The sequence below is a fragment of the Onychostruthus taczanowskii genome, unplaced genomic scaffold (genome assembly GCF_017590055.1).
Source record: "Onychostruthus taczanowskii isolate IOZ18803 unplaced genomic scaffold, ASM1759005v1 scaffold1, whole genome shotgun sequence".
Lineage (NCBI taxonomy): Eukaryota > Metazoa > Chordata > Aves > Passeriformes > Passeridae > Onychostruthus > Onychostruthus taczanowskii.
In genome coordinates this window covers 20,755,594-20,780,021 of record NW_024496525.1, presented here as the reverse complement: position 1 = coordinate 20,780,021, position 24,428 = coordinate 20,755,594, and positions in this window count along the sequence as shown.

Sequence of the window (24,428 nt, the reverse complement as noted above, 5' to 3'; positions counted from 1 at the left end):
ATTAACCCTTTGTGATCCCTCTTAAAGGGATGTTAAGAGTATGAGGACCTTTACTGCACTCTGGCTCTTCTTTACTGACAAAACTGCTTTCTGTTCAATTGATTTTTTTCTTCATTGTCATTTTGATACTTTTTCTTGCAGAGCAGGTCCTTTTTTGCTTGTCATGTGAAGGGCTATACATCCTCTGCCTTTGCAACAACTGTTATAGAATCTGCCTTCTAGTTATGACAAATTCTGAATCTAGTTCTGGGAAGGTGGGGGAGAGAGATTTCTTTCCTGAATGAACAATGCTTTTCACTAGTATTGACACAAGAAAGACTAGCACAGTGGGTGAGCACACTTCCTTCATTACCCTTGCTGGACAAGGGCTGTCCATCTGCTTGCATAGTGCACAGTCCAGTAAAGCCCTAATTCCAAGAGAGACTTTTTGGCACTGAGATGAGTGGTTAATAGTAAATCTGCCATAGAGCATGACGCAGTCTTGATAGTGAGACAAATGGAAATGGACTCTTCAGTCTCAGGTTTATATATGCTGCAGGTTTAAGCTGAATTCAACCCTGAACCATGATGTCTGAGCAGGAATATTTCACCAGATCAAAAGATTGGTGAGTCACAATCCAGCCATGTGGAATTGAAGTTAGTGTATAGAAAAATGATTTCCTAAGGATTGGAAAGAATCCTGAGAAACTTTGAGATATATAGAGAGATTTAAATTATCGATAAGGTAACAGCAAAAAACCTGCTTTCATGTTTTCTTTAGTTAAGAAGTTCGTGTCTGCTAGGGTCCTTCAAAATATTTGATGATGGCCAAGAGCACAGGGAGTGCTGTGCATCATGATGAGATTTACAGGAAAATGGGATCTCAGTGCAGGCGCCAGCTGGAAAGACCTAAAGAGCTCTGAAGGACTGCCATCACAAGTACCCTTAAAATGCAAGGTGAACTCATTGACTTAGAGGCATCTAGTAGCTTTTAGATTGGCTCTTCCTGTTGCTGTAAGAATTCGTTATAATAATTTTCGAAAGGAAGGTGTTTAAAAGCTGTTTCTCCTGTGCAAATATTTGGTCACTTTCAAGGCTATGCAGTAGACAGCAAAAATGGGTGGAAATGCTGGGGCCCCACTTTCTGCAATACTTTGTGGACAGAAGAGAAGAAATATCTCACAGACTGATATCATGGTTTTTATATCTTTCTTGTCCCTCTGGAATGTGTTCATGTACACAGAGAACTAAGTACAGAGCTCCAATAGGACACAAGTTTCAAGACAAACAGTCATTGAAAACCAATATAAAGGAATGCATTTTCACCTTTTGCATATCCATTTCCAAGATTGCATCTCTCCTGATGAGCAGTGGTGTTAATGTTTCTGATGCTATTTTGTTGTTTTTTTTAGGAGATGCTCTTATTTATAGTGTGAGTACTTATAGTTGAGTAGCAAAGAGGTGGCAGCCTCAGTGTGACACAGCTTTACTCTCACAAAGGCAGAAATGCTGAGTCTTGCTATTCAAAAGGCTGTAAAATGAAAACTTCTTAATGTAGAAGTAGTAGTGCTAGCAACCTTAGCTGTTCTTTTATTAATATATGTGCACCTCCTTTTGGCAGTGATTACACTGCTTTTAAAAACTGCTGCAGATTCTTTTTGGGGGATCTAAACATGTCCAAGTGGGTGGTGGTTTTTTTTTAAACCGCAGGAGGAGATTTGAATCATGCTGCAGATTTCACTCTTGAAAGAATTCACAAAAGGTCTCATCCTTAGCCTGCTGAAAAGCTATAAAAAGATAGGCTTAACTGATCTAGTGTTGGGGAATATATAAAAGGATTTCCATCTAGCAAGCAAACAAAGGTACATCAGAATGAAAAGAAAATTCACATCTAAGGAAGGACTGGAAAAAAATTGTAGTTTTCATCTCTTTAAATTAGACCTTGGATAAGAGCCTGAAAATTGAGTCTCTAGAAGGATTAGAAAGTAAACATCTTCACTTTTCAGTCTATTACAAGATTATATCAGAGCTTCTGATGAGTTGTTAAGGTGATGAAATACCTAAAGCTCAAGGCACCAAACTTCTGCTGATGACTGTATTTGGTAGCTGTTAATCTAGCTTCATATTGCAGATTTAAAAAATGAAGTGTTCTGACTTAATCCTCTCTCCCTGGAACCAGTGGTTCAGAGATTTATATGGTTTACCTCTCTCAATACCTCAGTATCATCTTTCCATCTTCATGTGTCCACTTGTCTGTGACAAACACATGAATAAAGAATTAATGCTCTCTCTCTTCACCCACCCCACTCAGTTCAGTTTTGCATCTTGCTCAATAACAACAATTGTGAAATTTCAAACAATGATCCATCAAGTTCATTCTGAATGCCTGGGGCTTCACAGAAAGGCAGCAGCCATGTCACATCTCTGTGCCTTTAGTCCACAGTTCACTATTGTGGCTTTGAAAAGCAGAACTGGATTTCATCCCTGGTCTTTGGTGATCTGCTGATATAATAATGCATAAATGTTGTTAACCCTCTAGTAATGGATAGAATTACAGAAGCTGAATGCATGAGTGTTTTCTTCCAAGACTTCACAGCAATCCATCTTAGATATTTTCCAATATGTGCTTGGAAAAACATATTGAAAAATTGGATGTGTTATCTGTCGGGAAAAGTTTCTCCTTTGCACTCTCTTAGTATTTCATAGACACTTTTTTCAATAAGGACGTTTATACATTGACATTTTCACAGAGAGAAAGGAGTAAGAGATGCAGCAAGGTGAGAGTAATTTTAATTTAGATTTCTTAATAGACACCTCAGGAAATTCACATTCCTCGCAATAGCACAGTACTACTGCCTCTGTCCAATTCATGTTCATGTGCCTCAAATTCTGGGTAGGAAGAGGAAAATATGGGCCACAACAAGGTCTTGTACACACTGATAGTTGCATGTGACTGGGCAGAAGAAGGACTTGGTAGGAAACAAGACATGCCAAAATGACCCTCAATTCTCTATTTGAATACTTGCTTTGAGAACTTATTCCATTAGGCACCCAATCTGAGCACCAACTTTGTGACCTGGTTTAGTAGACCCTCTTGATCCTCTTTCACATGAAGAGGACTGTTCCAGTTTTATACCCCATGTTTAATATTTTTGTTTATATTTTGTTTATATTTTATGTAAATCAGAATGCCTTCATTATTCGCAAGTGCACTTCATCTGGTTCTAAATCCTGAAAATGTCATGATATGGTATAGCCCTAAGCCCCATACATACTATTTAAATTGAGACAATTCATGACTAAATTCTTTCCAACTCTTGGTGAGACATGGAATTGCTGGCATCTGAATGAGCTGACAAATCAGAATCACAGAATATCCTGATGTGGAAAGGACCCACAAAGTTCGAGTCCAACTCCTGGCCCTGCACAGAACAGCCCCAAGACTCACACCATGTGCCCAAGAGCATTGTCCAAATGCTTCATGAGCTCTGTCAGGCTGGTCCTGTGACCACTTTCCCAGGGGAGCCTGTTCCAGTGCCCAGCCACCCGCTAGGTAAAGAACCTTTTCCTAATATCCAACCTAAACCTTCCCTAACTCAGTTTTATGCCATTCTCTTGAGTTCAGGCACTGGTCACCAGAGAGAAGAAATCAGTGCCAGCCCCTCCACTTCCCTCATGAGAAGCTGTAGACAGCAATAAGGTCTCCTCTCTGTCTTGTCTTCACTGTGCTGAACAAGAGGGTAGAAGGGAAGCATCTTTTCACTGTGTTAAATTTCTTGAACTCTGTTCCCTTAATGCAATTTTTTTTAAAATTCAAAGCAGCACAGGATTGAGAATCAATACACTACCTTTAGTAATTTTAATGGTACTAGAGTTACATGTTGGCAAGATTTCCTGGAAATTTCTGTCCCTCAGATATTCTCTCTCTCTGCCAGTTTGCCAAATCCAGCCACAACATAAAAAGAGTGACTAGAGATGATACTGCTTTCCTTTTGGCTTCTTATGTGGCAATATGACTCATCAAGAGTTGAACTACAGATAAACGGTGCTAATGCACATTTAGAAGTGTGCATGGGTAGCTGAAACTGAATCAGCATTTTTAGCACTTTCTGTGACTCTCCCGAGTCACAGGAGCAATAGCAGCTTGCAGGAAAGCACTGTGGGAGAAAAGAAAGCTGGTGAGAGAGTCGTAATAAAGGAGCTGTGACACCTGTTTAATGTAGAAGCAGTGCCAATTTTATGGCACTGTTTTATGCAACTGCTTCATCTTCATCTTTTCCTTTGACACCTTTGTTCCTTTCTTCCCATTGTCCTATCCCAAAGCACACACACTTTTTCTTTTATAGGAAAGTTTATTTTGTTTCTCCCTTTCAATTATTTTATTAATTATATTTAGGGAAATTGTTCATATCACACATTCTCTGTAGGCTTCTCCTTTATGTGTCCAGCCAGATGTGAGATGAAATTAGCCTTCATGGGTTGTAAAGCACTTTTAGAGCTAAATTTGGGGCTGGGAAGGAGTGTGGTATTTATGCAATATAAACAAGCAATAGAAGTCAGCAAGGCAGAAAGGATGATTGGGACACATATCTAAACTGGCAGCCTAGGAGACCATTTAGGGTAAGAGTGAAGTATGCAACAGCTGCTGGTTGTGGCAAAGGAGGCTTGGAGGTATATAGTTTATAGCCTCTGTGAGGGGTGTACTCAAAAACCACCTTAGATCTAGTCAGAGACAAAAATATAGTATAAAAGAAGTATAGTTACATTGTCATTACAATTTTATCATGAGCTCTTCTCTCAGATGTGAGGTTGTTTTTTTTTTTTTTTTTTTTTTTTTTTTTTTTAATCAAGCTACTTGATCTACTTCTTTCCTATGCTACTTTTCCATGGAGGAGGTGGTAGTTTATGTCCTTCTCACTTTAAAAATGCTTTGAAACTAACAGTAATGAGGCAAAAAAATGTTAGTGATAATTTCGGTAGAGATTTGTTGAACTGTGGTAAAGGAGAAAATATTTTCAAAGTATCTGAAGAAATGGACTAGCCTGTTCTCACATGGTGTGAACTGGAAAGGCTCCAGTTTGTATCAGTGGGTCTGTCCTAATCTGAGCATCAGCTGACAGTGCAGCTCACTCTTTATGAAGACCATTTCATAAACGGATGGAAAAGTAACACACAAGATCTTTGCCTCACCATAAGCTCTCTCTGCTAGAAGCACATAGTGCTCCAGGCAACAAATGGGATGCTGAAATCAGAAAAAAATGACACAATCAGAGCTCTGGCTTCTGAGAAGCTGTACTTTTATGGAATTTTTCAGCTGGTTTGTAATAGTGTTTCAGGACTGGCGCACTAACAGGTTTAAATGTGTTTTAATCTGCTTACATAATTTAAGCACCTCTGAGAGTGGTGAGCATTCATTAAATTATTTGTTATGGTGGGAGTTCTATCATATTGAGCCAGATGCTGCTTTCCATGAGATATGCTATTGTGTCTGGTCCAAACTAAGCTGAATAACTCCATCAAATTTGATTTGGCTATAAAATAGGTCTCTGCTATGTATTAAAATGCACCAGAGCACATCCTTGGCTCTTCTAAGCACCTGAAAAGTAACTTTATCAGCCATGCTACAGCTGACAGTTTTCCCCCTTCCCTTGGTATTATTTTTGACTCTTTCTACATCATTACCTATCCTACAGACAAATGTTCATAACAGCTGATTTAGTTGAGAAGTACAGCAGTGTGAAAGAGCTCAGAGGTCTCTATTGCTGTACATCAAAGATCATTATCCAAATTAGAACAAATTTTATTTTGTAGGGAACGTAGGAAAATTGTTCAAGTCTGTATTCTGTATTATTTATTCTCCCTCTATTTTGTGAATTAATACACATGTGAGCAACATAGCCCTGCAAAATTTGCAAGCAAAGATCCAGTCCTGTGTTTCTTCCATGCCCAGGTTGCCCTGATCTGAAAGGGGGTTTGGAATTTGCTAGGAATGTGAAAGCAAACCATCATATAAGGCATATGCTCTCTTGGCATGGGTTACAACTGAGGTAAGACAAGACCAGAAATCTCATAGGTGTAAATAATGTACACTTGTGCAGTAAAATTTATTTTCATTTTGTTTCTGAAACATTTTCTCTAACAGTTCTACTTCATTTCTTTATAGCTGAAAGTATCAACAACTACTGGATAGGACTGAACTATATTTTCTGTCTTAAATTCTCTGTTAGCTGCCAAAGAAGGATAGTTGTATCTGTTTGCAGAGCACCAAGCATTGTTCCTTTGTGACTTTGTGCTCTCTGTTGTGTGCTGGAACCAGTTCAAATTGTCTCTCTTGAACTGACTGTTTAGATTGAGGCCAGTATCCAAAGTCTCTATTATAACCCATTCTCCAGTGTAGCATTTTTTTAACCTTTTACTTCTCCATCTTCCAGGACCAGCCTGGCATTCTGCTTCCTGCCATTCTGCTCAGGTTCTGCATCACCTCTTATGGTCTCTGGGCAGATGGAACCTCATCTGTCACACCCTGGCCACCCAATCTGAGACACTGATATCTTTGTCTCCTACTTCTTGCAGGTTCTGGATCTTATTCACATCCCTACTGCTGCTTCCCATAGTCCCTACACTTTCATTTTTTTAGACAGTAAAATATACAAAAGACAGTGTGCCAAATCCAAAATCATAAAACAGTATAACTGCTAAATAATGTACCCTACAAGAGCTATGTGTAGGTTTCTGTAGGTGTCAGCAGCTGCAAAATGTGTTTGGTTTGAGTCCTGTAAATCTTTCCTTGAGAGAAACATTTATGGCTTGAGCAAAAGCCAGGTATATATATATTTTTTCATGAGTTAAATAAATAGAAGGATAAGTTCTTCTGTCACATTTTGAAGATTACTCTTCTCAACTTGCAAGCATTCAGGCATCTTTTGGAATAAATATAAAATATTTTTATAGAGTGTGGAGGAAAACAAAAACCCACAAGAAACATGATAACCATGTATATCATCTGTGTGATAAAGTGAAAACTAACAAATAGTTTCACTGGAAATTTGGCCAGCTTCAGACTTCTCAGCTGCAACTATCTGAAATGAAGCTGAAAACTTTCACAGAGCAACCCTGAGCCTCTTAAAATTCACTTGTAAACCCAAATAGGTTTAAAAGTGAAGGCCACTGGGATGTGTTTGTCTGCACCAGTCTTCCTCAGCCATGTAGCCAGGCCTCGTTTGCTGAGGAGCTCCACTGTCCAGCCCTGGCACCGGGGGCTCCCACTGACCAAGAAGCTTGGCTCTGGGCTGTCGTCCTCTGTATGGCCACAGTGAAATCAACTCTGGCCACTGTGGTGCTGTTAGGTTCAACTTTTAATTAATTTGTTACTGTCTGCTCAGCAGTGCTCTGCTCATCTAATCTGGACCACTTTTGAGTAACCTCCATGCGGAGAACATGGGGAGGAACCCCCCCTTGGAAGGAACCCAAGTTCCCTGGCACAGTGTCAGACCCACAGAGAGAGAGAAAGAAAGCATGAGCTCTGCCTTCCCTCTTGGACTTGTTTTCCAGTCTCAGGCTGCTGAATGTGAAAACAGGAGCACATGCTTAGTTCCCTGCCTGTTTTATGTGGCTCCTGTGTCTTTTCATTGACTTAAGCAACACCAAAACTCTCCTTCCAGTTATACTACTGGGATACAGTAAAAAGAGTGGCAAATACGACTCATAGAACATATGGCTGACCTGACATAAGAGTTCATTGGGTTCCTAGATGTAGTGACTACATCCATTAGAGCATTCTTCTCCTAAAACATGTAAAAATGAAAAAAGTCCACCCTGCTGGTGAAGTGATAGGGTCCAATGTCACCCTGTGAATGACGGTCACCTTGCCTGTGAATGGTAATTTAAGCAGTGCCCATCTAAGGTAACTACTTGCATTGAATACATTCTCCTGCAGCCAACCTTTTAAAAGTCACAGAATTTAAATAAAAATGTTGGTATGCACATGGATTTTTATCACATGCATCTGGAGCCAGTCAAGCATTTCCCCAATGAAGTGCATCAGGGCAAGGACAATTTTTAATAATACACAGAAATGTTAAGAAATGTCTTTGGTGGAAAGCCAATTTTTCAACTAAGGCAAGAAATAAGCATTAGCTTTGAGGAAAGGTGGCATGCGTTTTAGTAAGCCATTTTTAATGGCTTTCACCAGCTCTGAAATAAATAGTGTCAACAATGCTCCCAGGTTTAACAAAGTTGAAAGGAAAGGATGTTTCTGAAATGCCCGGCTCATTTTGGACTAAGAACAGTTAATGAGCTCCTGAAATGGGAGGACTTGAACCAATTCATTTATCAGAATAACTGGAGTACATTATCCCAGTTCTTTACTCCCTGGAGTAGAACAAAATGCCATCATTACCCTGTTTGGGAGCAAAACCAATCCATTATTTACTACCTTGTGGTAGCCAGGATGGCATAGTATCTTGAGTTCCTTGTGTTTATTTTGAGATTGCAGATTGAAAGTTGTAGGGTTCATTTTTGTTTTGCTGTTGTTTCTTTTGTTTGTACTAAAATAAAAACATAGTCAAAATGTAACTGTCAAGATTTTTTTTTTTAATTTAAAGGCAGATAATTCATCTTAGATGCTTTTGTTTCACCTAAAAGGAGAAGACATGTTGTTTTGGCTCTCCTTTACTGCTTTGATGCTGAAAACTATCCTGATTTATAAACAATGTTTTAATATTAATTGTTTAATCAAATGGAAAATATTCCATTATGATGTCAGAAAGAGCAGTTACATATTACTGGCAGAAGTATTTTTTTGCCCCATGTATTGGGTTCCTTAGGTAACTTTGAGGAAATGTGGTTTTAGTGATATAAGGGGAAGCAACAACAGGACTATGAAGAGAATTTAATGGGCCTCAGATTAAATCTTATTTTCTTGAAAAGTGTTTTATTAGAAAAATTCACAGTGAATTTCATGGTTGTCACCATCTCAGTTTGATTTCTCCTGAACAGAAATTACATGATTACGTAAAATGATACAGAATAGGATTGTAGTGTAAGAGCCCTAATGCAAATTCTGGTGTGTGACTGAGTAGCAGAACAGGCAAGAAGTTGCTGTGCAAATGATATATGCCGTTACAGAGCCTGAAGGGAAAAACAGTAATGCTTTGCTAAATAAGATAAGAAAATATTTTGATAAGAAAATATTTTATGAAGAAAATCTCAAAACTATTCACAGACTTTATAATTCAGGAAAGGCACAGTTTTCATGACTGAACAGGAGAGTACAAATTACCTGAGACCAACACTGTTCTACTGTAGAACACAAATGAGGTCATTTAGGAGTGCTCCTAACCTCAAAACTACTCCCAGCATAGGAGGAACAGCTCAAATGGACCAAAGCAGTCATGGATGATGAGGTCTGAATGGCAGACACACCTGCTGACATTTTTCTACCTGCCAATTTTTTATGACCTTATAAACAATCAGCAGATGGGGCAAACACCACAATTTCTACTTTTACCACCTACAGCAAAGACATTTCTCTGTAGGAAGCTCTGCGATTTCTGGTGAGCTTGGACTGAAAAACAAAACTAGAGCCTCAATTCCTTGTGGTTACCAGTGTTTCCACAGCACTTGTGTGAGCAGGAGTGTTGGCACAGTGGGGGTCAGCACATTCTGCTGACCTAAAAAACTCAGTGCTCTTTCAGTTCTCTGCAGTATGCTCATGGATCAGAAGTCCTTAGCTTATGCTCGGTGCAACTAAACAGCTGTGAAGTTTGAGCTTCATTGTTAGTAAAGTGAGGGTTAATGTGATATGAATTTGTTAGCTGCAGGGAGATACTCTTCACTGAGATATATAGGAAAAAAGCAATGTGGACGTGAACAGCCTCAGAACTATATCATGCCCTCAACTTACAGAGTCTGCACAGCTCTCTGGATCCCTTTCAATATGAAAAAGTCCAGTAGACCTCTAGGAGGATATTCTGATGTGGATGCTTGTTTTAAGAGGATGGAAGTGGAAAAATGCAATGGAAAGTTGGATTGGCATCACAGCCTCAGTCATGCTAATGGCAAAGAGCCCTAATATTTAAATAATTTAGGATATTGCCTTTAATTGGTTCTGGTTATGTAATCTTCTGTTAATCTCTTTCCTCCCACTGTTTCTCTGAGGGAATGTGCTCTAATGAGTAAATGTTCTGTCCATTTTATTAAGGATGGAGTACTAGCCATAAAGAGAGTTCCCATAAAAATCACCACACAGAAGTGGATTAAATGACACACACCAGGACCAAGGGCCCCAGTGGCTGGAGCCATGTTATTATCAGATTCTTTAAGCTTCTGTCTTTTGTTTGGGAAAAAAAAAAAAAAAGAGTTTAAAAACTACTGTACAGTTGAGGAAAACAGTTTTTGAAAACACAAACTTGCCTGAGAGTTATGTACTCTATCATAATGGAAAACCAATTCCAGATCCGTTGTCTAAGTCAGTGCAACAATGCTTTTCACTTCAAAAAGTTTCTTACAGTGCTTTGCAAGCAGGCATTGCACCCTCCTCCTGCCCCTGCCCTCAACACACCCCCACACACATCCAGAAAAAAAAGAAATCTCATAACTTAACTGAGGTGCTTTAGCTCTGACCTCCTATGGGTATTGATCCAGAGGTCAGGGCCAAAGTCCTCAAATTCTGTTCTGTGGACACAAGAAGTAGCCAAAATTTTATTCCTGACCAAATGTTCTTCCCGAGCATGTTTTGTACACTGAAAGTCAGGCAGGCACGTGCAGTTGTCCCTGCCTAGCCCAGACAATTAGGCCGTCTGCAGAAATCACTTGCAGTGAACTGTCTTAGAGCATTGGCTTTGCATGGGCTATGAGTGAAAAAAATCTCAGCCAGCAGTTTTGCAGCAATTGAATCCAAGGTGCTTACTTTTCTTTGTTAGGGACTTGCTGCTTTTAGGATATTTTGTCTTTATTTAATGTCCTTTTGTAAAAGCAAGCCTTGTCAGCAATTCACTGTAAAGACAGACAAAAGAGTCAATTAAATGACTACATTGGATTGTCACGGATAGCCCTTATAGGCTTAAGACAACAAAATAGAAGGATTTTCCAAAATTATCTGTAGCTTCATGTCATAACCTTTTTACATCACTTAAGGGTTCACCTATGGGAAGAGACTGATTTGTAAGAAAGAGGAAATTACAGTACATAATTGTGGGATGAGGGAAATGATAGGAATATCCCCTTTGTCATTCTGGGGAGGGTTGAGGACTGGGAAACTGACCTTTGTCATTACACCTCACGAGGAACAGAAGACCATGATGGCCTAGCGGGTACAGTGACCCTCTGCCAGTATGGTTCAGTTAGAAGAGAACAGAGCCTTTGTCTATGGCTCTCTAGGACACAGGCTGCCCCCTCCAGCTGTGCTAGGCACTCATGATGAACAGGTCTCTTTTCTTCCTGTCATGGTTTTAGGAATGGTAGTATTTCCCCTGATATCTCTCCAGGCCACACACTTCTCTCCTTCCACCTTTTCCCTCACCCTTGTCTGTGGCAGAAAGGAGAGGAGAATTGCAGGCACAAAAGATAAGGATCATGGGTTAAGAACAATTCACTGGAAACAGCAGTGAGATAAGAAAATGAAGAGTAACAGAAACAAAATAGAGGGTTCAAGAAAAGAAACATTATTATGCATCCCCGAAACGCCCAACAACAGACAATATCCATCTGCTCCCTCGGCTGCGCCAGTCCCACTGCTCCCTCCAGCTCAGAAACGCTGGTACCCAACCTCTCCCTCTGGTTTGGAGCCAGCCTTCCCCACTGCTCCCTCTGCTGCACTGACTCCCCTGGAAGGAACTCCTCCTCTGAAGAGGCTCCTTTTCCCCACCCCAGCAATGATGTGAGGTGGTACAGGATAACATGCATGCCCTGGGCATACCCCCTTCTGAATACTGCAAAAAATTAACTCTGTCCTGGCTGGAACCAGGACACCTCCCCACAGCAAAATATTAAAGCATGAGTATGCTCATTTCCCCAACAGGAGGATGAATCAGCTTACCTGGTTCTTAGAATTGGAAGTTTGTTCATGTGCTTACACCTATGTGACCATGCATTTTTGTGATAATATAGCATAGTTGATATTTTGCTGAGGAGGTTAAAGAGTTGTAGAGAATTTTAGGGTACCTATTTTTATCCAGGCACCTCTGCCTTTTCTGCAAACATTGCACACAGTAGATTATTGTTAGGTGAACTTCCAGCATGAATAATAATTTCAGCAGCTTTCATCAAGCTGTAGACACTGAATCTGCTTAATGGCTTATTTATTATAAGGGTCCTTAAGACCTTTCTGCAGTCTCTCCCTGGTGCATTTTGGGATATATCCTTCACGATTCTTAATGTCAGCCTTCTGGTAAACATTTGTATGTTATAATGGGAACAAATATGCTTTTAACTCACTCATCTGCTTTTCCTTATGTACTTATAACCCTGACAAGGGCTATGAAGGCACAGGTGGCTTTGTGTTGTTTCACCGTCAGAATAGCAGGTTTATTCTTTTGAACATTTCATCATGTGAACATCGTTCTTTAATACTGATTTTTGAAAATTGGATTAAATATCTGAATATGAAACTTGGACATCTAAGCTGGCATCCAGGTTCCTGTAAACATGCCTTGCAATTTTGCTTTGCATAGCTTAAAAATTTGAATCCACTTAGTTGCCAGTGAAGTGTGATTCTGATTTAAGTTTTCTATCTTTCTGATGTATAGGTCAGGAGGGCTCTTACTTTGGAACACACCCTTGAGAAAAGATAAAATGACTTCTCTTCCCCAGCATCACCTGTGGTTAGAGATCAGTGTGTCAGGTCCTGCAGCACTGCAGTGATTTTCATTTGGAAAGGATTTTTTTGAGGTGACCATGTGAAATGGTGGTGGTGCTGCTCCAAAGCGGTGCCATGTCCCTTTGCCAGGGATAAGCAAATGCTATTCTCTTGCTCAGACTTTCTGTAGTAGAATTTTGTGCAAATATAGTCAAAGAATGAATGTTCAGTGGCACAGAACTCAGCTTTGATATTGATTTGTGTTACTGTTGCATAACATTTAGGGACTCTGTAAGGAGCAGGGTCAAATCAATTTACATGTGTTTAAATACTCAGAAATAAAGCAATGGGAAAGTTTTGGGAAAAACCAATCAGATCTTACCAGAAAATTATGTTTATTAAGCACTGAGCCAGACCAAACTCTCCTGGTCTTTAACAAAGCTATGATTTTAAGAGTTGTTTTAGTTCTGGAGCAGTAACAACAGACAATGAGTATTGAAATTAGCAGAAAGTCAAGGCACTGTACATATCAAAATACGCTTTGCAGAATTTGATTTTCACTTAGCAAAATTAATAATGGGATCAGTAAAAACCTACATGCTTGTAGCTTCTCAATGTAAAAATATATGTAGTCCCAGCATATAGATAAATGTGGAGGCTTTAGAAATAAATACATTTATATCCTGTTGGATTTACAAATGGTAGGATGAGACACAGAGAACATAAATGCCTATATCACCTAGAAGATTAATGAGCAAAGTGAGCTACCATCAACCTGTCTTTGTTCCCTGTCCAAGGGAATGAGGAACAGACACTGTGGTCAGTAGGCAGATAGCAGGACATGAGGCCCTCCTACTTTGGCAGTCTATAAGACTTTTCTTGCTACATAACTGTCTCTTTCACTATGAAAGCTGTGGCCCCTTTATTCCAGCTAAAAGTGCTCTCTGTCACCCAAAAAGACAGCCTCCTTATACATACTTGGTTTTTAAAGCTGGGTTTGCATGTCAAACCCAGATTCTGGTGTGACAGAAACTTAGGTTTATAAATGTGCCGACAATATATATCTGTTATACACATCTAGATTAATACATTAACTGGGGGGATAGGGGCTATTGTAAAGATTGTTTGGTTGAGATTCACACTGGAAATAAGACCCCAAAATGGGTTCTCTTTCTGTATCCAAATGTCCTAAATACTGAACTAGACTCTGATGTAACATTGCACCTTGGAGCTGTCTCCATAAATTTTTTTTACTTGATTCTTGTACATTTTTTTCATGGCTTTTTTAATTAGATGGTTTTTAATCATGCCTACTGGCACATGAAAAAGTAAGTTTTCTGACAGAAAGAATGTATTTCTTAAATAGCTGAAGTTATGGTCTTTTAAAATCAGCCTTGAGTTTGAAAAAAAGTTGTTTTGTGAGGTTTCCAGAGGTTTCTGCCAAAATGCCATGAGACCATTACTTCACATTTACTTCCAGATTTATCTGGAACCCAGAAGTGCAGACACAACACAGAAGAGCTGGAAGAAGCAATAGTTCATCAACTATTTCTGAACTTTCAAAATGAATTCTTTCTGGTTCAGTCTGAGGAAAACAGAAAAGTTTGGGTGGGGAGGAAGTTGACTTTATTTCCCAATGCTTTTCTGTTCTAAAGTAAATCCTCTTCAGATTCAACATCACTTTGATTAATTAGAAGATAATTATCCATTTGCTGACTAAACAATAGTTTCTTCTGTTGAAACTAAGCAACTAAGCAACAATATCTTCTTTCTCATCATCTTTCCTGTATTGGCAGCAGATCTTAAGTACATACTGAGAAGAAGGTTTGGTCCCTCTGGGAATGCATGCATGTGGAGGAAAAAAACACGCTCATTTCAGAAGGGTGATTATAATGCTGCACACATTACTTCAGGTATGTGCAAGTCAAATAGCCACTGACCTGAAGCAGTCATGGTTCAGACAGCCCAGCATGGTTTCCTGCCTGCTGTGACCTGGCATAGCCTAGGACAGCGCGAGGTTTCTCCATGCGTGGCTGGCTGCCACTGCTTCCCTCGGAGTGGAAACTTGAAGGCTGATGATAAAAGGAGAGAAATTTTACCATTCACAGTTAGCTTTCTGAAATCATGAAACAAGGTATGTTCATGATTTCAAATTAGTGCTTGCGGGTAGTGGTGTGCTTGCTTCTCTCCCTTTCACAGCTGAGTGGGGAGCACTTTCCTAAATTGACGTGCAGATCTCAATGCTTTTCTAAGTGCTGACCAAAGACTGGCATCTTGTGGTGCCAGTGCAATGGAGACAACAGGATGCCACAGAAGTGATGTCTGGTTTTTCCTGCCTCTTTTGAACCTTCTCTCAACTTTATTCAGGGAGATCTATTATAAGAAAATTGACTTGTGTAAGATAAATACCACTAATTTCTGGATGGGGAGAAAGTTTAGACAGATCTTCATGGTTTTTTCCCATGTAAATTAACTTTTTGTCAGTAGCACAGAAGTAGACATCTCAAGGAAACTCAAGCTTTTTTTGGTGGAGGAGACTACAACAGCTTGCCTGCTTTATAAACGGTCTAATACTCCTAAAATTAAGTTTTTGGTGTATGCCCAAATATATTACAAAGAAAACATTTCCTGTAGTATTTTGGTGCTCCTGTTTGGCTCCAGCTGAGACTGAGAAATGTAGAAGCCGTTTCAGTCATGAATAATTGTAACAGTTTGCACTTGTAAAGTGATCCAGATACTAACAATAATGGACTGCAGTTGGAGTGTGAGCATGGTAAAATGGCTCTGTTTCAAGCACAGTTCTTTAAAGGAAGTGGTGAAAGGGAGACATTAATTATATTAGGTCTGGTATACTTTGACTAGAGGTGTAGTAGCCTATGAAACTGACAAACCTGTTAATTCAATCACTGAAATGATTTAGCATGAAAAATAAATGAATGTGTGGTAATTTTAAAATAAAGCTAAGAGATTTTAATTGCCTAGAACTTAGACTTGTTTGGAACTGCAGAAAAAAAGGATGGGTGGGTACATCATATCTTATCCTTTTCCATTGTATCTTACACACAAAAATATAGACAAAGACAAATAATTTAGATAGGTTCCTTTAAGCCATATAATGACTTCCTCTTGACACTTTAAATAATCCTACTGTTCTTAGACATATTTCACCTTCAACTGTAGAATGGTCTAAGTTTTCCTAAGTAAGAAAACATGGGCACTTTTGTCACAAACACCAAGGGAGAAGGGGAAGCTTAGAGACGGTTGGCATGATTTACTGCATTTGGAAAATAAATATTGGCCTAAATTTTCAAGAAGGATCATGAATAGATGCTTTCCCTTTCACTGAGGATGCTTAGCAGTATTTCTAGTATCCTGGTTCATATATATTCTTGGGCTATATGCTCAAGTGACTGAGTTAGTGGTCGCTGCCTATTCAAAACACATGGTAATCAGACAATTACTGGGGTTACTCCATCAATAGTATCAAAACCCCCCCACATATTTCTATAAAAGCAAGTGGGAATTCTATTTCCAGTAAATTCAATTTCATAAGCACCAATTTAAGACAACCAGGGTTGAACACTACTCTATTCCATGCTAAAGAATACACACAGATATACAGTTTGTGCTTTAACAATTCTTTCAGGGTCATAAAGGAAAGTACAAGTTAGTGTTGACTTTTTAAACAGTAGTATTAACCTTGCATCCCAGGAAAACCAAGAAACAAATCACATTTATGCAGTACTCATGAATCAGTAAAACACAAAGTTTAGCCGGACAACTTTTACATGACATCAATCACAAACTGTGAAATACCCAATAAAATTTCACAACATACCTGTGGAACAAGTTTTGCAATGTGCAAATAACACAGATTCCCCACTACCAGGAAGAAAAAAAAAAGTCTTTCAACACATACAATACAAATTCTACAGCGTACATGAAAAACAAGTTCCACTGTATGTATGGGGATTTGAAGAATAAATATAGTATCTTAATAGTCACTAAACCTGAAGTGACCCATTGTCTCCTGTTTAGTTAGTACTTGGTTTTGTGGTCTTTCATTGCCTCAGGGCTTTATTATGAAGATGAATTAATGTGAGAACTGGTCTTTTAAATGAATTGTTACATTTCTGACCTGAAATGCCATGAGTCTAGAACCTGCCTAGAATTGGCCCCAAAAATTGTTCCCTAACAGATTCATAAAGCTTCTGAAAAGCAGAAGTGCAAACAGAATGGAATATAACCATCTGAAACATAGAAATGCTTGTGCTTAGTTTTAACTGTATAAAGTAAACAGAATAAAGAAGCTACAGGGAGAGGGAGAAGTAGGGCAGACAGGTAAGCTGTGGTGTGGTATTAGAAGGTGCTCCTTCTAGGAGACCAGTAAAACAGCACTAGAGCAACGGATGAGAGATAAAGTAAACAGGGGTAAACATTCCTAAAATATAGTGACATAGACAAAAAAAAAAAAAGAAAAAGCCAAAGCTATTAGTAATATCCACAATTTTTTAAATACTGTCTAAAGAACAGGAGGTACATAAAGCAATTGACACTGCTAGTATCAGTCTATGAGCTAGTTACCACTGCTCTTGAGTTGGAAAGATGCATCTCTTCTTCGTCTGTGTCCTGGCTCCAGCCAGGACAAGGTTAATTTTTGCAGCAGCCAGGAGCGGCACGGCTAGGACCCTGAGATTATTCTATACACCCTCACACCGTGCACAGGGGGTGGTTGGGAAGGGGTTCATTCCACTCAGGAAGCCTGGAGGGGTGGCTGGGTATTGCCAGTTTCCATCTAGTGAGCACTTGCACGTTAATTGTTTGCCTCTCTTGCACGCTCTCTTATGAATGTTTTTGCTGTGACTGTTAATTTTTGTGTCTCATTGATGCTTCCAGTCAATTACTCTTAATTCAGCCTGTGATCTTTATCTTTTGTGCCTCCAGTTCTCCTCTCCAGCCCACCACAGGGGCAGGAGGAAGCACATGGTTTGGAGTATTTCACTGGGAACTCTAAATTGGAGAATACTATTCCTAAACCACAACAGTTAGTCATTCCTTTTTAAATTCTTTCAAAGTATTTGGCCTTGCAGCTATGGAAGCACATGAATGTTGCTTTAGCCATAGAGTCTCTGGTCACAAAATGTGCAAAAGCTCAGCTTGAATAAAGGAAACATTTCTTTGCTTTTAACTGAAGCAAAAAGGTGTAATGAAAAAGAAGACCAGAAAGATAAGGAAAGGCAGGTCACAGAGAGAGAAAAGAAAATTATAGGAATGCAAATGTGGAGAAAGCAGATGAGACTTGTCACTTCCAGATAATCATTTGAGGAAGTGTTACAGCACGCAGAGCTTGGTTTTTGCATAGGAACAGGTGTAGAGCAGAGTAATATCCAGTTCTCTGCAGCTGTGAGAAGGGACATTTATTTATATTTTTCCATCTCAAGCAGTTTCCATGTGACAAAATGCTTGGCCATATATTGTGTGATGGTGGAATGCACAAGCCTCTCCCAGTGAGCAGTACTGTACTTTAGGCTATAGCAGCTCACTACCTCAATAATACCACCAGTGAACTGATGTGCTGCTGTCACTGTTGATTATAAGGATGACAATACTTCTGTGCCTGCTAGAAATCCTCAAAATCAGGCCAGAGAAAATAAATCCCTATTATTTATACAAACTGCAGCTCCCCTTTGAAAAACAGTGAAATTCATCAAAGAATTACTGTCTTTGTTCTTTTTGGATTTCTGTGAGAGCTAGTCCAACTAAATCCAAGAACTAATAGAAAGTTATTGTGTATTTATAGATTTTGGTTTTGGTGCTGCTTATTAACAAAGGAATTTGAGAAACTTGTATTGAATGAATACTTTTCATGTGCAAGTAGGAATCAGAATCTTGTACTTCATTCCTGCCTCATCTTTCAGGTTTCCTTTCTGGCCTTCAAGTATACTCTCCTATATATTTCTTTGTTCCACTCAACAAAGGAGACTAATGTTGAAAGTAGGGCACCTACTTAAGTGTTTAGTTGGATTAGGGTTCTTCAGAGGATTTCCTAACCTCTGGAAAAAAATGATTAATTGTTGAAGCATTAGGCCTTCAAGGCCTAGACTTCCAAGAAATTCAGCTCTGAATCCTGGGCTGGGCTGACTGAATCATTTTATGATGGCCAGACCTAGGACTGTGCAGGGTGTTGGCTTCTGAGTGCAGACAAAAACAGGAGGAGGTGAGTGCTGAGTGAGTAAAATGAGATTTAGAAACTAAAAAAACCCCAACCAACCACAACCAAAAAACCAAACAAAACTAACAAACAAACAAAAAAAATCCCAAAACAAACAAACAACAACAACAAAACAAAACAATCATCACCGCCCTCCAAGTGCTGTGCCTTGTAAGGAAAATCACAAAATTAACTTCAGCTAAGTAAAATTTGGAGGAAAAGTCCCTGATATGTTTTATTGGCAAATGCCCATTTTTTTGCCCTGAAGCTGAAATCTGAAAAACATCCATGTCCAATGTGATGGCATTTTTTAAAATTTGATTAGAACACTCGAATACTATCAAATGTTCTCATACTTGCCCTATGTGCTCAAAGACCTTTATGCATTTCTTATACATTGCATAAAAACTAAAATTACTTTCCTGCTGGCTTGCAAATACTTGAGTTAATTTTAGCCAGTAGTTGCATTTCTCATAACCCAGTCCCTCAAAGTGTCTTCTTTTCAGAGTTTGCCAAAAGGCTCTCTTAGAAATGCTAGTTCTTACAACTCTCACCTCACTTTGTTGTGACTAAGCCCTCCTGAAATGCTCTCTGTTCCACAGGACATTCCTTCTGCAGCTGTCACATGCTGCTCTGCTTGCTCTGTGCTTACTGAACTGCCTTATACTCGCATAGGAGTCTCAATTGTTTCTTTCAAGGGAGTTTCTATTCTGCCTGTGTACTTTTTCCTTCGCTGCAAATATCTTGTGGTACTCTACAATGACAGAAAAGCTGATAACAATCTTGAGTAGAAGAGATCAGCCTGCCTGAATGCTGATAGAAACTGAAATGGTGGTATGAAATGTGTCAATAAATCATCTTGCAGTGCATTTCAAACAAGTTTTTTTTGCTGGTGTGAGTAAGCACATTTGCTGAGATGGGTCAGACCTGGGATAACGTGAGTTTTTCTAAGAACTGATGGTTTCCCTGGTATGTACAAGTGCTTTGTAAGTTTAACCTGTTATATCCTACTTCACCCCTAGCCTCCTTTTCCCCCAACTCACCACCTTTTAATTGCCTCCTAGAACTGTGTTCATGAAAATACAGAGCTCTGAAATTTCAGCCAAGGGGAGATTCTGCCAATATTTTTTATCTGGAAAAAAATGCTTTTCAAAAAGAAATGATAAGGAATAGTCTTAGTTGTAATCTGGAATTGTACAAAATAATTGGCTGCTCTGAGGCATAGTTATTTGGCATAAAATGTTGCTGTGGAAGCTGTTTCCAGGTACAGTGTGGAGCAAATCAATCTCGTTCTTGTTTCTGGGAGTTCCCTGTCCTTGCCATGGAATTGCAATAAGCAGTCAGAATGCTGTGGTCAGTGGCATAATTGGGTTTGGTCCCGGAAAGAATGGGAATTCAGCCAAGGCCTCTGAGGGAAAGAGAAAGGACTCTGTAAACAGTTGTAATTGGGTCTGACTGAAAAAAGATCATTAACGGTGCTGAGTCTTTTAAACTGCTAAAGCTGCTCTTATACTCTAATTCTACCCCTAAACACCTAAATGTCTGCATTTGGTGTCAGTCGTTACCCCTATGACTATATGGAAGACACGGTTCCCTTCAATTCTATATTCAAGAGACAGGTTGGATCCTTACTTTCTTCCTGTACTTTTTTATCTTCTGCCTCTAGTATGAGAGGCACAAATGCTGCCAGAAGTTTCTACTGCCCAGTGGGGCAGCTGCCCCTGCACAAGAGGAGTACCATTGCACCTCCCCACTTCTACCACTACTCATCACCACTGTGGCTGGATGTAACTCTGCTGATAAGCAGGGTCCTCATGTGCTGCCTGCACATTCTGAAACCACCTGAATTGTTCTCTGCAGAACAGAAATTACAGGGAGAACTGCAGAGGAAGGCAAAGGTACCCCCCAAAAATCAATCAAGATATCTCCATTGTGAAAGAAAAAACTGGGAGACAAGAAGAACTGCTGGATGGGTGGGAAAACAGGGAATTGCTGGGAATAAAACTACATCTTGGGTGTCTTGGTAAGAGAGGAAAATGTTGTTATGTATATACCTGTATGCTTTAAAGAAATTCTCGATGTACCAGAGAACAGAATAAACAAGGCTCATAGATTTTCATGTGAGAAATTTCTTGTGCAAGGAAGTGAAAAGCAGTGCTTAGAGCAAGGATAATGCTATCCCATTATACAGCAGAGCCTGTGTGCACCATGTGGCCCACTTGTATCTTGGCATTTCTATGGTTCTTTCCTAGGGAAGTGATGTTTACCAGGTGTTCATCTTTTTGTCCCAGTGGAGACAGGGAGAAGTCTTTCCTGAGAAGTGTTTTTTTTTGTCTGTAAGAAATGACTAAGTCAGGTGAGACCTACAATGGCAGAGAATGAAAAAAGAGGCATGAAGAATGACCTGTGTGCCTGAAAACTTGGCTGCTAGTTAATCTGATAAAATATATTGACTTTGTCTACAGACTTTGTTCTGGACAGAAATAAACAAGAGTCATGGTTTAAAATCTAATATCAAGACAGAGTTTTGTTCACATGAAAAACTGAAAAACTGACAAAACTAAAGTGCAAGAACCGGAGTCCAGCCCTACCCTGTCTGTTTTGGCTAACACTCTGTAGTGAAGGCACTCCAGAAAGGGACTTTACTGATATAATCTAACTAAAAAACTTGTGTTAGACTTGGTGTGTAATATGTCTAATGATCTGGAAAATATATGTTGGATATTTTCCCTGTGGTAACAGACCTAGGACAGCCATATTTTTTAAAAGTCAAGATTATTGCTCAGTTTTCACACAATCTGTACACATTAAAACTGGCACTGTTTTCTGAGTATTGAAGAAATGCAAAATTAGTGGAGCTGGGGAATTACTGAAAGACTGTAAACTTTTGAAGCCAGACCCACCCATATTTAGGTGGAAAAATGCAGTGGAAGCAATGCAACCCTAGAATTATTCTCTGTATAACTTCAATATGAGTTCTTATCCCAAATTCAGTGATGGACTTGTCTGAATTTCTACTTATCTCCCTGGCTTCATTACACAGCATCTGAATGTTCAAGAGTGCTTAGAAATCTTAATGATGCCTGTTAGGCAGGAGAAATATTCTTGTTTTCCTTTTGTTTTAAGGAGGAAAAGAAAGATGTGACTTGCCAAAGGGCATGCAAATATCTGTGCCAGAGCCAGGAAACAGGTACATGTTTTCAGTGTATCTGCCCAATGCCTGCAACGGAGGTTTTTTTTTCCCCAGTAGTGTCTATGTATGCACATACATAAATAGATAGATGCATAGTGTAGTTATTTCCTACTATGTGTTTGCTCCATGGACGTTTGACATAAGTGCCGTGACATTGGAGCAGGCCTTGGTCAAACACACACCAAACTCACATCCTGGAAGACTCAGTGATGTAATATATACAGAAAAGTGGCTCTAATATCTTCTATCTTGGCCCTGATTCAGGGTCAAGAGGATATTTCCAACAGTTGATTTTTTCAACAAAGAGTGCTCTGAAAGCCCAGGCTCTGTGAACTGAGCAAGTGCTCAGAGCACACACTTCTATAAGAAGCTTGCTTGCCTACTAAGCAATTCTCAGCAATGTCTTTGGCTGCAAGCTATTGTTATTTGTTTGTACTGTGGCAGTACCCAGAGGCTGCTGTCGTGGATCAGGGCCCCATTGTGCTAGGTATTCTAAAGACACAACAAAAAGGTCTTTGTCATACTCTTAAGGCAAATCTGAGGTGAGTCTGGGAAAAGAACTTTCTCAAATCCAAAGTTCTAGGGCCAATTTGTAAGCAGTTTACTGCTCTCTACACTTTGGGTTTTTCCTTGGTTTTCTCATCTGCATTGTTTATTCAACACAGATAATAAATGAACTCTGAAAAAACAATGGGAAATGAAGAAATTTTATGTAGTTTCTTATATTTCCTACTGAACTTTTAAATAAATAGCCATCCAGTGAGTGACAGAGGTGCCTTGAGTACTTAGTTGCCATCTTTGGCTCCCTTGAAGTATTTTGTTGTGGTGACTAGAGTGACTGAAGACTGAAGTCTGAGGCAGAAATAACACTTGAGAAACCCAACCTTTTACCATTTGTATTTTTGATGTGTGAATATCATTTGCTTCATGCATGTGGCGTTGCTGGGGGTATCCACATGATAAGAGGATTTTTGCACCTCAGGCATTCACCAGCTGCTGGCACTTGAAGTCACATTCCTTTCTGTATCACATCACGTTTAGTTGCTGTGGATACTCTTGTGATGCCAAAAACAAAGGATTAGGACTTACTGTAGCCCTTCCTCTCCTAGAACAAAAGGTTCTGTTTCTGAATGTCCTATCTGCATCACAGGCAAGTGGAGCACTGAGGGTCACTGAGGAAAGATGGGGCTGGAGCTCCAAAAACACTCCCACCCTGCACTTGGCAACGATGTCCTTGTCTCCCCAAAAGGTTTTGGGTGAACAAAACTTGCACGGAAGTTACTAAAGTGCAAATACCTACAAAGTCATGTCAGATCCACCTCAGCACTTTGGCCTTTTTGTCTTTTCTGGATGTCCTCTATACACCTCTAGTCTCAAACTAAGAAAGAGAATAAACTTTTCTAGGCTTTGGAGACACTGCTAGTGGTGTATGGGATAGTTGAACCCACAAAAACAGGAAAAGAGTCTGGAAAATCCCTCGAGGTGGCTCTTCACTTGTTGAGGAATCACTGTGTAAATCATGAAGATGGTCTGAGGCCATAGTTTAGTTTCCGACCCTCAAAGGCAGCTCTATAGGAATTGAGTCTATTTCAAAATCCACATTCAGCTAGCAAAGGAAAAAAATGTAATGTTTCTGGCAAAATAAAAAAAGAAAGTATTAATTCTGAGAATAATTCAGCACTTAACACACATAATTCTTGCCTATTTTCATCTATATGCTGATTAATTAAACGCCTTAAAAACCTGGTTTTCATTTATTTTAGTATTCTTATGTTCAAAATAAAAGTTAAGTTATTACATCTAGCCACTGCTGGCGGGCTTCTTTCATTAGCCTTCTCTGCCATGGATTTAAAAATTGAGAGAACAAACATTTATCAGCTGGAAAAAAGATTTTTTTTTTTGTGTTTCCACATCTTTCTTCTGAGATTCATTCCAGGCTTTCAAAGAAGCCACAATAAAGCTCTAGTTTTCTATTTATATGCTCAAACATTATTTTCATTCATATATCTATAACCAGATAAACATTCAGAAAATTCACATTGCATTATAATCACTTTGTTCTTCTTTTGGGATACTGACTCATAATTAAATAGATGCAGCTGAAAGACAAAAATGTGACATTGAGACTGTATTGTTGCAGTAAGGAGAAAAAGAGATGAAAACAGAAGTTCTAAGGTCAGCAAAGCAGACTGGAGTAGGAACTCAAAAATCAGTTAATGCTCTGGTGCATCCACAAATACCCATGTACA